At 35.7% G+C, this 12,801-nt stretch overlaps 1 protein-coding gene across 6 annotated transcripts in view; it reads right to left on the reverse strand.

The window, feature by feature from the left end:
* ZZZ3 (zinc finger ZZ-type containing 3) overlaps positions 1-7,222 on the reverse strand; it is a 44,417-nt gene extending 37,195 nt beyond the window's left edge. For 2 of the 6 annotated variants that reach the window (XM_026086573.1, XM_026086572.1), the window contains exons 1-2: positions 6,443-7,222; positions 1,942-2,098 (exon numbers count right to left, since the gene is read on the reverse strand). The gene's annotated coding sequence lies outside the window, so the exon portion shown is untranslated. Of the gene's footprint in view, positions 1-148; positions 224-1,941; positions 2,099-6,442 lie in introns of those variants that run through there. The other 4 variants (XM_026086574.1, XM_026086569.1, XM_026086571.1 and 1 more) reach the window with 4 other exon arrangements.
* Between the last annotated feature and the right edge of the window lie 5,579 nt (positions 7,223-12,801).

The following is a 12,801-nucleotide window of genomic DNA, read 5'->3' on the forward strand; positions in this document are numbered from 1 at the left end:
CGGCTATAGTCAAAGAACAATATACTGTAAACACACAGTAGTTTAGTTCCAAATCAACAATATATAGTGTGTTTCACATAAGACGGACAAGTTTCTTTCACCCCAACTTAAAAAAAAAGGGCTTTGTTATAAAGTCTCAAGCACAAACCTGAAAATACAGAATTCCATAGTACTCAGCATCAGAAGCATCATGTAAAGATCCAGCCCAGTCAAAACCATAAATGTGAGTAAAGACAGGAGGTCTTCAACTGGCTAATATTTAAAAACGCAACTGTAGTAATTAATTGCAAATAAAATTGATTTCTAATTTACAAGGATCTTTGCTCTTCTACATATACATACATTCTACATCTACATACATTCTGAAAAACCAAAACCTCCAAATAAAAAACACACCACTAATGCTAGTTAAAAACACTTCTAATTTGGCTAGGACAGAACAGAACTCTGTAAATGTGACCCAACCGCCCATAAAAACAATGTAAGTTTAAATTCAGCAACACATCCCCCTACAAATTCATTGTTGCCATCCCTTGGCTGCATGGCTTTTTCAGATAAAAATGATTAGATCATGGCACTGTCTTGTGGTCATTTTTCAACTACAAGACAGGTTCTTTACACAGTGTATAACAGACGTGGCAATTCTGAGCTTTGCGACAAGGGCCAGTTCTGCTTCCAGGAAGTTCTGAATAGACCCCTACCAGGCCAACAGTTTCTAAGCCAGAAGGGACTCTTTCCTGTTTGTGTTTTTGGTGTTTTTTTTCCAGGCTATGCCGGGGAGGAAGGCCAAAACACATCCAAGATGTGCCACAGTAGCTAGAGTAGAAGGCCTACACATCAAAAGCATGGCATTTGTAAGATTGAATTCATGCATGCTTCCTCGTAGATGGTCTGGAATCTTCCCTACACTTAAACCAAGCAACTTACCACTCTAAAACCCAGGATAAAGGAGCAGAAACATTCCCACTCGCCTGTTACAGAAGTATGGCTAGCCCTAGCCACCCTCCCAGTTGGGCTCCTTGGGAAACCTGAGAAGGAATGCCCTTCAGCAGCAGCAGGCGTCTCAGCTGAGCGCTTACTGAAAAGCAACACTAGCAAGGCTGCCTGCAAAGAGGAGTGGACTGCTCTAACCACAGAAAGTGATTTTTTTTTTTTTCCTTGAAGCAGGTCTCCTTTACAGCACTGTCAAAACAGTAAAGCGCTATGTAACTGTGTAACAAAAAAGCAGCTACAATGTGGAAGTTTCAAATGCTCCCAAAGCCGAGTTGTGTGTGTAGGGCTATAACCCTCCTGCTTGTCTGCCATTCCTGCTGCCTTCCACTAGTGTGCAGGAGGGCGCGCTGCTCCTGTTCCTGAAGACACAGGTAAAGGACTTGTGGTGCACTAACTCCCACTTTGTCCCATTAACAGTAACAACGCAGGACAAAGCGCGAGATGTCCGAGGAACTCTGTCTTACGAGAAAAGAGAGCAAGACAGACAGCAAATCGGCAAAACATCAACGGTGGAGTTGAGGAGATAAAGAAAATGTAACTACGTATTGTTTACCATGGCTCTTCATACCCATTTTCTGTATGGATAAACTTGCTTGCATAGTCTCTCCACTCACACGTAAGTGCAATATTATCTGGATAAAATTCTTATTTGGGGATGAAAACAAACATGACGAACAGGGTCATTTCTGCAGTCCATTTTACCTAGGTTGTTCTATTTAAAGCTATCACAAATAAAGAACAATAACTGACATTTCAAATGGACAATAAGCAAAATAAATCAAATTCCAATGTACATTATGGTGAGTAATTACTGCTGAACTCAACACACATTAAAAACAATATGCAAGGCATCAAAATCTTATTGATTTGCGATGTTATTTTCTAAAGAAATAAACCTTACATAACAATTCTAGAAGTTATTGTTTATTGAGTAAAGAAAACACTTACCATCACAAAAGTAAAAGAAATATAAACTTCTGACATGCGATAGAGCAGATTCCCACTGCGCCACTGTAATAGTATCAATCACCATTGCTGACATCCATGACGTAATCCAAACTCCTTTTGACTAGTTTATGCCATCACATTAGCAAGATTTTGACAACTGTTGAAAAAAGGAAAAAGGTATCACTAAAACATTTTAAATTATTTTATTAAAAAATAAGAAAAATGCAACAGGCCATTTAAAGAACACCACCTTCTCTAAGAAGCAATTACCAGTTTTACAAGTGTCATATATAAAAAAGAGTAAGTTTCAAACTAATTAAGAAGGTAAAATGTTAATTCAATTTTAAAATGTAAAATATCTTTCTTGGATAGTTTTAAGTGATTCAGTTTAGCATAYTAAAGATGTATGAGAAAATGGTTTTACAACAAAAAGTCATGTGTTAGGTGTTCAAACCTCAGACAATATTTGAAGAGACAAGAAAAAATCAGTGAAAGATACTGATTACTACAACTAATGAATTCTGAAATACATTATCAAATATGTTTTATAATTAGACTTACAGTGAAAACTGATTTTTTCTGCCATTTAATTGTAATTAACTAAGCAGAACTCAAAACTTAAACTCACTCCAAATCCCGGAATTACCCCAACACAATAGGAGTGAAAGGTTTTCCAGAGTTCACACCAAACCCATCATTCGCACCCAGGGAAAACAATGTATACTTATACCATCTTGTCAGTGGAAGTGAACCAATTTTATATTGAAACACAGAAATGAATCTACTGATCCAAAACCCACACAATGCTTCCAATTGTTTCCAGACTTTGGGCATCCATGCCAATGCCCAACAGCTATTATTTGAAAAAACATCCTGGGAATCCCATTTCATTTTAGAACACCTAGTACTACGGAGACGCTGTAAGTCACTACAGAAAAGCAATTACTGAATCTTTCTTCATATTCTGTTGGCTTCATAAAAGTGAACTTATTTTCAAATACAACAATGCAAAAAATTCATGATGCAAAAGAGAAGCTGGCAGCTTTCTCCACATTTTTTTCTTTACACAATTATTATATTTCTATTATAAATCTACAAAGCCTTTGGAAACTGTCTCATTTACTTGGATCATATTTATGATTTCATACAGCTTAAAGAGAAAAAAAAAATTCCCCTTTCTTAAGCTGACAAAATATAAAGTCAGCTAAATACAAGCAGAAGAGATTAACTGTACTGGGCTACAGTGAAATTCAATAATGAAAGTATTTCTATAATAATGGTACATGAAATATCACAAATTCTATTCTATAGATAAATAAATCAGATTAGATTCCAATCATTTAGTGGAATTTCTTATTTTAACAAACAACAGAGAAATGTCATAATAAATGGCAAATAAAGAATGGAAAAGCAAGAAGACAGGAAAAAATACTCAAAAAATGCAAGAGGTAAGTGACTGAAAGGGCTGAACAGAAGGAGCAGTTGCTACTTAGCCGTATCAGGGACAGAACCAGAACAGTGAGAGGCGAACGCCAGAAAGAGCTCCTGTATCAAGTGACTTCAGGATGTCTTTTTTCCCCTCGATCAAGTTTCTTCTGCTTTTAATATTCTGGTACACTCTCGATTACTTAAACCCATATTGTTGCCTATMCTATAAATCCATCTATGTGACAGGAAGACTATGTGTGTTGATAGCAAGAAATTTTTTTGACAGAATTGTGCAAAAAAGAAACAATAAAAAATATATATATCCCCCCCCAAATCCCTTAGCTCAGCAACGTTGGTAAAAAAACCAAAATATAAGAAAAGTTTGAGACAAATATAACAGTGAGTTGACCAGAAAAAGGCCTAATCTTGAAACCTAAAGAAACAACGAAATATGGAAGCAAAAATTCTGTTACTGTTAAAAAGTTCCAGGATTACCTAAACACAGAGAGCTCAGAAAACACAGAGAGCTTTTTCATATAAACATGGAAACAATTAACTGCAATAATATAACTCTCATTAGTGGTGAAAACTCTCTGCAAAACAGAATTTCCATTCCACAAGAACAGCTGTAATTTAATTTTATCCTGAATGAATGAGAGAACACTAAATTTTGAGTATTTTTATGCAAAAGAAATTCCACAGTTTTTGGTGTCAAAATATTTCAGTGCTATTTGTTTTGAATTGTATAAAATTTTGCAAAAAGAGTGAACAAAACTGCACTTTCCTGGAAAAAAGTGTCACTAAAAATGACTGTAATGGTAAAATTAAATAATTATATGTCTTTTCTCAGGCAATTGGGTAGACTGCCACCATAAAACTACGTCAAATATTGAGACACACCAAAAATGATATGTTAGTAGTTTGTTTTTTTCTTACATGTGTTATACTCATGCATAGAAATAATTCTGAATGAAAGTCACCCATTATCCAATCATTTTCTTAAATGATTTTGTAATTTTTTAAAGTATACAAAACATCTATTCAGCAATAGCCTTAAATTTTGCTTCTAATGACAGTAGGTAAAGAAAGATTCAAAAGTCTTGAGTATTAGGAAGCAATTACTTCATTCAACTGTTATAATCCCTGCTACTTCAGTTCAGCAATAAAACTAAGGACCACAAAAAAAAAAAAAAAAAAAAAAAAAAAAAAAAAAGACCAAAAAAACCCCAAAACACCAACCTCCTTTTGTTAAACTGGGTCAGTAAATCAAAGGTTTCACAGAGAATTTCTTATGAAGAGTTATTTTACGGGTAAAGCACATTTTCAATTCAGTAACTGAATCTGTGTATTGCCCAAAATTAATTCACCATGGTTTTGTTTTACACTTAACTGTTCTGAGTTGAAGATAAACTTTGCTGGAAAGTCCATCAAAGATCAGTACTGTTTTCTGAACCAAGCATGCAGCAAAGGCAGACAGCTGAAGCTAATGAAAGAAGAATCATGGTACAAGGAACTGCCTTCTCCTGTAGATTTATTAGAGCGGCTCAGGGCAAAATATCTATTTTTGTACTATGATCTATTTACTCTTCTGTTGACACCTTTCAATTCACAGCAAATTGGGAGAAGTGAAATTTCCGACTCACAAGAAAGAACTGTTTTGGACTAAATAAATTCAACAAAAAATTGAACAGGTTTTTTTTCGTAATAACTTTCTGAAGCACCTGTATTTAAAGATACTTGATTTATGAATAGGATTATGCTCCCTTTGCAGCATATCTAGATTTCCATTTGACTTCTGTGCCTACCAAAAACCGACGTGGACCAGACTGCAAGGGAATGAAGAGGGGAAAAAAACTAAATAGGTAGAACTCCACTGAAAATACAACCCCTTTGTAATTCAAAACAAAAATGCACATGAGATGGGCTCATAAAAATGACATGGATTCCTAAAAATGAAGAATTCATGTTTCATAATGAGGTGGGTCAAAAAGTTTTGGATTTGTGTCACAATGATTCTATTAAATAGTAAAGTTCCCTTAGATATTCATTGATTTCATATTAGTCTTAATGTGCATGGCTGCTGCTAACATTGTTTGAATCTTATACTTAAGATTCACTTCAATTTTTTATTACTTTACCAGTCCATAAGTAATGAACATTTGCATAAGTTGTTTCAGGAACAGCAGAATTAATAAAGTCAGGATTTCTTCAGATTTGTAACTTTATCTCCCCTAATTTCCTTCTCTTCCTTTCCCCCCAAACAACCCTATTTTACTCACTGCAGGAAAGAAACAACCCCTGCAGTGGCTAGTCCATTTGGGGAAAAGTAAGAGGATTTAAGAACAGCAGGAAAAACATAAACAGCACCAGAAACCAAGGTGAAAAAAAAAAATAGTTTTCTCTAATCAGAATATATTGTTGAGAAAACACATTCATAAAGTAAGCATCAGTTTTGAAAAAAAAAACCAAACAAAAAAAGCAACCCACTGGAAAAGTTTAAAGGAGGAGACAGTGGAATGACTGTACCTTAATTACTGCTTAAAACCCAGCAAGTGAAATCAACAAGGTTTTTATTAACCAAGGAGGCAATTAAAATATTTTTCTTCTTCCAAAACGTTGTTTGGAAAAAACATCTTGAAAGAAAAATAATATTTCTTTACATTCCATAAATAATTAGAAGGATTTTTTTCCCCCTAAAGCAACCACATCTTCCCTGGCAGAGAAATTTAATATTTTAGCCACCCTTTTTAGACGATATTTATAAGGGGGAATAAAGACGTGCAAAGGAAACTAAACATGCTTTCAGGTTTAAGCCTTTATTCAGGGAATCAAATCAACATCTAAGAAAAAGAATACTGCAATAAATACCTAGAGTTTAAGTAGAGGGAATCAACTAAGAAGCAACATGGTTTGGAGTTTGCAAAGCCCACTGAAGATGGAGTGAAAAATTACAGACGAATATGAACTATAATGTAGACAGAGTCAAAGCTTTAAAATATAAAAGACTGTCTGAATTTGCGTGGGGAAGGACACGTAAAGAGTCAGAGAGGAAGTGGTGAGACTGAAACCTTACCTTGTGAATCCTATTCATAAATCAGACGGTCATGCATTAATCAGTAAGGCACTTCAGAGCCTGAAGGGAGACTGAAGTTTGACTGCTTACAGAAATTGTTGATACATTTTACCTACAATCAAGAATTTTGCATGATCACAGCATGGATTTTCAGGATATGTATTTTAACATTAGATAACCCTTAAAAGTGTTACATATCTTTACGTGGACTGTACTGATACACACCATAATCATATAATCGCACTAGAATTTTTATTTAACCTAACCAGAAGCCTGTTTAGCAAAGCTAGAGAATGCTGAACTAGGTGTGTTAAAATCTCTAGCAATAGAGATGACAAATTTAAATGAAGTTGGGTACCAACAGCATAATAAAGCAGAATGAGGCAATTCCTTGTCAAATACGCAAAATAACCAATTCTTAACTGCATTAAGCCAGTACTGCTTATCTGCGAACCAGTACAAGTCAAGCGTTTAAAGGAACCCCAAGAATTAAGAACTGTACACACAGTCAGAGAAAGTATGCTCAGTGTGGCCCTACACTAGAAAAGAGATAGCAAAGAAAGGAGGTCGATATAAGAATGTACTGGCTGTAGCAGCACACTGGACCTGAAAGCAGCAAAGCAACAAAAGCCTCTAAATGCTTCATAATGCTGCAATTCTGTGGTGGTGCTTTATGTATCTAGTACTTAGGATGGATATATGTGTTCTTACAACATTTAATAAAAAGAAAAAGAAAAAAGAAAATAAATAAAAAAATAAATAAAAAGAAAAAGAAGACTCTTGCAACAGGAAAAAGTCTCCAACAGTTATTTGCTGTCATATATTTTATGAAAACAGAAAACAGCTAAAGCCTTCCCAAGAGTTCAACCAAGGAAAACGGAGTACGTTTTGTTCATCTGATCTAGAGTACAATTTTAATCGTCATCTTATATGAACAGCAATAATCTGTTCTCTTCCTATCCTTCCAAGTCTTACCTAATAATCTCTTTCTACGCCAAACGATATTGCATGGTGTTCAGATATTGCAGTTATGGACACCTGCTAACAGCAGCACTCTCTAGTCCCATACAGCAGTAACTTCCAAAGTTGCTCCAGAAACAGAATTTATTATTGGTTTAGCTACCATTTACAGGAGCAACTGTGACACATGCGTAATTGCCCTCTCCCTTTTCATCTTCATTCTGCTCTAGATCTGCAGGACCTTGCCTGCCTCTGCCTGAGAGCAGCATTGGAGATTTTTCTATTTCAGTCATAAGATTCTTTGATCATACTTATTTCTGCCGTTGTAACTTGGAAGTCCTTCATGTRTGTTCCTTTTTAAAACATTGTATTATATTCTTTAAAAGAATCTGTCAGATTTTACGCTCTTTTTCAGAACTATAGTATTTTGGAAGAAACATCACTTTTGCACGTATCTCAACGCAGAGATGCAGAACATTTTCTGGAAAGGAAAACAAATCTAAGCAAATTTGCATCAACGACAATAATACGCTATGATTTGAGATTATAAAAGTACCTAATTTAGCTAGTTAGACACAACCTCCACTCCGTTATTGTGTATCTCATCTCAAATTGTCTCCTTAATTCTCAGATACTGCTTCCATTGACCTAATGTTCTTCTAGATTGCTATTACGATGTACTTTATGTAACTGTATTAAAATAACTGTGACTTTTATATGAGAATATAGCAAAGTCTGTCCTATTTCTGTACCTACAAATGTTGTCTGTTTCTTTCAGAATCTCCCACAAATGACTCTGACCCACTGATCACTATTTACATTTTAGGAAATAACAGTCCGTGAGGAACTTGTTACTGGTATATCACGGTGCAGATATGAAACTGATGGTCAAAACTAGCTTTTCTCAAGCCTCTAATTCCCCCTTCTCCCAAGACTCACTCAGAGTTGGCCAAAACTCGGACTTTGACCTAGTCGTTAGCAGGACCCTGTATCTGCTTCACACTATGGGCTGGGTTTTTTTCCAGACATCTAGTTTTGTTTTTTCCACATATAATACCAAAAGTATCTTGCATAAGCTTCTGTCCTCCAATTGGCTAGACATCCTGATCATTAGGACCTTATCTTTCCTCTTATCAACTATGCATGCCAGACCCCATGATTTCAGTGACACAGAAAAAAAAGCAATTAGACTAACATTTCAAGCCTACATAGTACTACTAAAAGCACACAGAAAGGTATATCTCAAAAGTAAAGAATATTCATGGATCACTTAAACTGATGTATGAAATGTGGGTGTATCTGTGGTATAAAATAGCAACTCTTATGTTATCTGTAGAGCAGCAGTATGTTATTTAGAACAGYATGTTTTTAGAAATGGAATGTTTGTTGTATAAAGTGAAAACTGCAGAAGCTATTTAGGTAAACAGAATATAATCCCTTATGTTTGTCCAAGACAAAGAGTAACATCTTTGATCAGGAGATAATCTGAATGGATCTCAGATTATCGGGACTTTGGTTTATCTTCACACATACAGCAAATCACCTCCTAGCAGAGTGGTATTACTAAATTAGGGATGAATTCCATTTAACAAATTATACTCACCAGACTATCACATCTAAATACGCCAGCATCACTTCCTACACATACTGACTGAGTTTAGCGTAACTAAATTAGCAAGAAATCAGTTTTCTGGAGAAGGCATTGTATTTTTCTGATTTTACATTACATTAAACACAAGCAATACTTCCAAACTACAGAAACAATCCCCACTAAAAGACATCACGAACATCTTATCTGAAATAATATACAACAGTAAGTAGTTCACAGTCATAAGGAAAGTTTAAAGGCAATAAGGTTAAAAATAAATGTTATGAGGCTCCACAGTTGGGAATTATTCTGAGATTTCAGCCATCTGTAACACAGTAAGGTTACATTACATACCATCAAATACTATCTGACAGAGCAGGCCTACTTTAACTCATATATAAGGACAGTAAGATCAATTAAAGAAAAATTCAGCCTGGTAGGAACAGGTATCAACAGTTCCTGAAAGTCTTATCATTGATGCTACTTCAAACTATGCTTTGGTAAAGCATACTTTACCAAACAAAACCTAAACTGGCCAGAAACTGGAATGGGTAGTTTATCATGCTTATTTTCTTACTTAAAACCAGAAGAGTTCACCAGGCCAGACATACCTATTTTCAGAATAAATAAATAAATATTTTCCCCCCTCAATCCTCAGTCAAAATAATTAGTCATTTCTGTGCACAAAAATGGAATAAAAATAAGAATTCTTGCTGTTCAAGACACAGCTGACCTTTCCTTCAAGAAATTTTTCTACCTCCATGTTTTGGAATAGGAAATTGAAATTTGGCATAACAAAGCATTTGACTGAGGGACAAAAGTCTTGGTGGAACTGTGATGGAAGAAGGGTAAGAGAAATGCTAAAAATGAATGGATAGGGAAGGAGAACTGTAAGGAGAATAGCAAAGTGAGTAGATGCTGACTGGGGAAAGAGACAGACTGGAAATCATGAAGAATGGGCGGAAGACAGATGCAAGACTGTGCAAGAGGGAGACTACATCTGGGAACAACTGGAAGCAGTAGAGAGACCTCAAAGGACCTGGGATATTACCCAGTAACAACAAATCTATACGTATCCCCTCAGCACGCCATCCTCAATATTTGTCACAAATATTGTGACAACTCTGTCAACACAAATATTTGTGGAACTATGTTATGAAGTGAATCTAAAATAGGTCTGAGATAAAAAAAATGCTGCAGCTCAGGAGTAAGACCACATGGCCTGAACCGAAGGTAAAGATGTGAACTTCATTAAGGTGATACCACCACCACTGCCCCAGGATTATTAAACTGCATTCTACACTGTAATACAGCACCTAGCACGGCCTCATCGTAAGTTCTTGGAAAAATGGAAGAAAAAAAAAAAGTTCAGTTACTGTGAAGTTATCTAACATAAATTGCATTCAGCAAGAATAAAGACAGTAGCTTTAACCAAAAACCCTTTCTGAACTTATTGAGTCAATACAGTAACTGTTGTCTGATACAATTAACTTATCAAAAAAATTAAAAACAGCCTACACAAAAAACTTTCCTGTCCTGCTTAAAAAAAAAAAAAAATCAGTTTTCCCTTCATATATCTGGTCACCATCATACACCCTCCCCACTCCATCTACCCATTCCACTGTATCATGCTTGCTGAAAGTCTCTGTCTAAATTACAATATGCTTTTCATGGAAACAATCCAGCTGCGAAATAGCTTTCTGTTATCCAAAGAACATCTCCTGTGCAGGTCTACCAAAACATGTGACTAATATCTTTGAAATACATTAAATTACACTTTTTTTTTTTTTAAAAAAAAGATCATTATAAAATTAATTACAGTAACTTGATTACAGCGACAATTCATCAAAACATTATTCTAGCAGAACAAATTCCAATAGTATTTAATCTCTTAACCACAGCTAGAACATAGTTTTATACCAAAAAAATTTCTACAAAAAACGTGATTTATTTCCTAATAAAGTTATCATTACAATATGCAGAAAATATCAAACATAAAAAGATATTCCTTTTTTCCAACAGGTAAATTGCAACTGCCAGGGATCATCAAGTACTTAATAACCACGCTAACAGCTTACATATGAAAAGGAAGTTGATGAAGAAAAACAGTGCTGCTTTTCCTTCCTGAGATCCCCAAGATATTCGCATTTGTAGACTCCAACACTGCACGTATCTACCGTGACTGATTTACTTTCAGAACAGTGACTGCAAGCATCTGCCTTATGAAATATAATATTATGTGCATATTGTATGAAATACTGTATACAAAATATTTTATCCCAGATTTTTTTTCAGATGCCAAATTACTACCCAAGCATCAGAAGGGCTACCATAATGACAAACACTGAAGTAAAAGACCGAGCAGTATTACGTGCACACAATCAGGTATTCTGCATGGCTTGTGCTTAAAAGTGCTGTTGCAAGGGGTACAAAGGCAAATACCAAAACAGAGAATTTGGGAAATGGGGGTATGAGGCATTTAACACTTCCTGTAAGATATTTTTAGTGTTATATCAGAATTAAAATGCTTTTGTTCTCAGTTTTTCATCAAAACTTCAGATGTCCATCCCTGCCACCCCAAGAAGAGAGAAAAGAAAAGGAAGGGAAACTGATTTTTTCTAATTACCTACGTTCATGAAAAATGTTTTAACCACTTGTCTTCTATCTCATGATACCTTTGACTTGATCTACGAGATAAGCAAGTTGTTTTATAAGCAACAGACTAGCAAAACCAATATCCTATGGGCTGGTTCTTTGTAGTCCTAAAGACAACCCAACTCTGCCATGTCCACCTTATCTCCAGCATTTGGAAATACTTCATGTTCTTCCCACCAACCATCTCCAAAACTCAAACTACAATGACTGCAGCTTCCTCCCACTTCCTACTGGATGCTGTGACGATCCCAAGCTACGCTTGCATTGAGAAGATTGCTAGCAAACCATGCAGAGTAGGTAATTGCTCAGCTCAAACCGCAATTGCTCTTAAAAAGCTCACTCCAGTTTCATGAAAGCTGCAAATTCTTCACACTTTTGAATTATCCATTCCCTGATAAATTTAGCCCAAGATGGCCAAGAGGTTCAAATGTTACTCAGCGATAATGGCAGACAAACAAATAGATGAACACCTTAACGCCTAAGCTAAAAGGGTTGACCAAACTTATGTCTTTAAATGTTTCAAATACATTCTGGGCAGATTTCAGGGAAAAAAATCCAGAACTATGCTGGCATCTAGGCATAACAGAAACTAAGTCAGGCACAACTATGCCTGCGGCCCTGCTGTGTCTTCTGACCAGATGCACCTTCTCCTGTTTCCAGGAGTACAGGCATCCCTTGTCATGTGAGCTGATACTGCAGGTATAATTGTACCACCACTTACCATGTAACCTAATACATGAGATCTCCCATGCTAGGACACTGGAAAGTAACAGACTAGCTTATGAACAAACTATGTTTTCACCCTGAATTTAAATACTGTAGTAGGCTGCTACTAAGAATGACTTGCCTTATGCTGCATTTTGATTAGCAGTTATTTTTAAGTCTTAGCTCTTTTAAATGCATGTTTGGCTATGTTATGACTGACTGATATATTAATTAAACTGTACACTGTAACTGAATTTGTTACATGAAGTCAAGTCCCTGGCTTACAGCGAGTAGAGAAGTGTCTATTTTCTGCAATAACCAAGTCTGAGATACTACATCTGTTGAAATGCTTCACTGATATGTTTATGGTCTCTATGCTCAACACTGTTTCAGGTCTCTAAACAGCAACCTACAATAAGGAGTGATTTGCTGCAAAAAAAGCCCATTCCTA

Source organism: Apteryx rowi, unplaced genomic scaffold (genome assembly GCF_003343035.1).
Source record: "Apteryx rowi isolate R43461 unplaced genomic scaffold, aptRow1 scaffold_7, whole genome shotgun sequence".
Lineage (NCBI taxonomy): Eukaryota > Metazoa > Chordata > Aves > Apterygiformes > Apterygidae > Apteryx > Apteryx rowi.